Here is a 3480-nt window from a genome sequence, read left to right as displayed (position 1 = left end):
TGCAGATCCTTACACTCATACCCCCAAACGATGTTTTGGTTGGTTTTACTTATGTCAGGTATCTATAACTAATAGATCGTTCCTAAAACTGGTTATGTATTCACCATTGGGAACACGATGATACCTTACAACATCAATCTCTCCTCAAGATTCAAGGGAAAAAGGACAAACTTGTTTCTCAAATCACAGCCTAATGTTATATCTGAAAAGTATGTGAGAAACATAGGAATGTGAAGATGTTCCTAGCTCCTTTGATTGATGTAAGGATCAGGGGGAAATGTAGACTTTACGGGGAGTCTAACGCACATACACTATCATAGGTGTGTTGTGTTCTTTTTCTCTTTGACCAAGATTTATTTTGTCCCACGGAGTTATGTTACTTGGCAAGGTTTTTAATGAGACAACACACCATACACCATTTTAACTTTGACTTGGCACAAGAGGTAGTGTTGAAGGAAAAATACCATAAGTGTGTCTTCGTCAAAAGTAACTGATCGATGAGAGTAAATTAGGAAGTTATTTATCAAGGGATGTAATAGCTCAGTTAGTAATTATGTACGTTGTTGTTGTTAGCATTGAATATCGTCATTATATGTGTGTAATTACCGCTGTAATCTACTTTTATATATAAAGAGGATTGTTAATGAGTAGGCCATTCCGATTCTCATTTTACTTTTACATTTAAAACATCGTATCTTCTTCATTAGCTAGGTAAAAAAATAAATGAGATTGACGTAAGGGTCAAAGAAATTAAAACTTACAAATTATAGCTATGAATTCCTACACAGTATACAAATTATAGATTTTAGCTAGAGAAGCAAATTTGCCGACCACCTTTTTTTGCCCACCCTTGTGCCCACCCACCTAATATAATGTCAAATGTCATTTCTCTTAACCAGCTCTAACCATGGTTACAATATAAAATTGTAATAAATTAATTATATTTTCTTTTGATTTAACTTTAACTTTTTTATAACTTTTTTTATACAATTGCAACAAGTGATAAAGCACGTACTACTTATATATAACTGCATCTATATAAAAATGATGGGTACATATATCTGAAACGTTTATTTATTCATGAGGCAAGGTGTTTTGCTGTGGATTTCAAGCAATATGTAGCTTAGTAGCTACAATATTGATTGATCATGTGGTAGTTTGGAGTTGTCCTACTATTCTCATTATTTAACTGCATCTGATAGCTGATTATGAACAGAAGTAAAAATCAATGGTTTTTGAAGCCATACAAATAGAGGAGTTTGGTGTTGCAAATGCTTAGCATTCAATTGGATTATTGAAAGAGTCAAATAGGACACTGGATGTTCCTCCCTAAAAAGAAAGGGATACGGGTGTTCTGAAAACAAAAGCAAAGACCCATGGGTAATAAAAGAAAAAAGGTTTGCACATGTTTGAAATCAACTTAAAAGAAATAGTAAAGGCTAATTTAAAAAGAGTTAAAGTTAAAATTAAAATAAAACATAATTTATTTATTACAATTTTATATTGTAACCATGGTTAGTGTAACATCTCGGAAATTCGGTTTTCTATTTTTGAAAATAAAATTATTTTTGAGCTATTTAAATTTGAATTTCTATTATTCTTTAAATTCTTTGTGGTTTTCGAAAATTATTCAAATTTTTAGTTTATCAAGTTTTGTCTTTCGAGTCCATAGGATTAAACTAAACGTCATTATGAGTTCGTAAGATTTTACGGAAGTATTTTTCGACATCGAAGCTATTTTTAATGATTTTTGGAAGTTGGTATTGTCACACCCCAGATCCGGTGTCGGTGGTTTCCAAGCACCTAATATCGAATCCGAGACGTGAGCTGAAAAAGTAAAAGAAAATAAAACAATTTCAAATATTTTTTTTCGAAATTGTGTAAAACAAAACAAATTGTAATGACAAAATCAATTACAAAGAGAAAACAGGTCTTGTGATCTAGCTCATTCTAATCTTCTGTAATCCTTCTCGACTCTTGTATACGTAAGCTAACGTCATAGTTAGTCTTCTAGAAACACTTGTCCTCGTATGAACCTGAACAAGACACATAGGGGTGAGCTTACGCTCAGTAGGGCCAAACCTTCTTAGGTTATACTTAACTATGTTACACAATCAAGCTATCAAATATCGAACAACACTTTATATAAATAACAACACAATTCGATGCATATATGCAAATGAACTCTCTCCACTCAATTACTGGCTAATTAGTCCATACATCAAAGACATATGAGCCTACACGTCCCATACCGTGTAGATGTCTCCAATATACGACCTAACAAATAAGTAATATTTGAACTCTAATACCTCTTTTGTTAGTCGTCTTGTTATACTCATGACCTTCCAAACTCGGAACCCGATTAGATTGTTTTATCGACGTCCGCCGTCGATGGAGCCTGCATTCCCCTCTCTTGTGCACGTGTGGGCCAATCATAGATCTTGGATGCCCCATAAGGAAACTCAATTACACAAAATGTATCTATTCTCTAGACCTCATTCTCATCTCTCCACAATCACCATTCTCACCTCTCACAATTCCTCACAATGTGTTATGCATGTCAATGAATATCAATACTCGCATTATAATGTCAAACACATGCTTTTATGAAACGCAATAACAACGATCATATAAATCACAAATTACATATACTTTTATAGAAAACAATAACAACCAAGAGTTAATCACTCAATGGCACACAAAACATCAATTTCAATTATAATCTAATTATCAATTTAAACAAAGGTTCCCCGAAAGACTCTACCTGGAATCCAAGTGCTAGCTCCGACGCTAATTAAAATTAGTAACTCTGCAACATGCATTCTGAAATCTTTATCCTTCTACTTCTAAGACTGCAACACGTCTCCAATCTTGCGTTGAATCCTTGTTTCGATAAAGTAGGCAAATCAAGTCAAGTCAAAATGTTCAATCTCCAAAATTTACTAAGGACACCCAAAATTCTTATTTCCAATTCCGCTCACCTTTTCTGACAATTATCAAATCACATGCCACCGCATTAAGTTGTATCCCAACTATATATACACCAAGCACCGATCCAACTTGAAATAAAAATCAATCCCAAAATCTAAAATTACTCCCTGCACCTAAAACTCCCATTATCTATTTAGAATTAAATTCAGTTTACACCCTCAAACTTTAAGGTTAAAATCAGTTCGATATCTTAACATTTTTTTTAATCAAGTTAGTCCCTAAATTTTCAATTTTGATCACTTAGGTCTAAATATTGAAATTTCTTTCAATCATGACATCAGCTGCTAACTTGTTCCCGACATAAAGGCCCCTTTATCAATGAATTGTCTAAATTACCCTTTGGACAAGGTTTTTCTGGGTTTTTGTCTTCTCCCTACTCCGTCCTTCTTTAATTTCCAATTCGACATCATATATATGCACATATCGGTTGTATATATATGTATAATGCTAATTGAATAAATCTAAACTAAGTAATCCTCTCTCTCTCTC

Source organism: Fragaria vesca, linkage group LG5 (assembly GCF_000184155.1).
Source record: "Fragaria vesca subsp. vesca linkage group LG5, FraVesHawaii_1.0, whole genome shotgun sequence".
Lineage (NCBI taxonomy): Eukaryota > Viridiplantae > Streptophyta > Magnoliopsida > Rosales > Rosaceae > Fragaria > Fragaria vesca.
The sequence above is the reverse complement of the archived record's forward strand: the minus strand, read 5'-3'. Positions refer to the sequence as shown.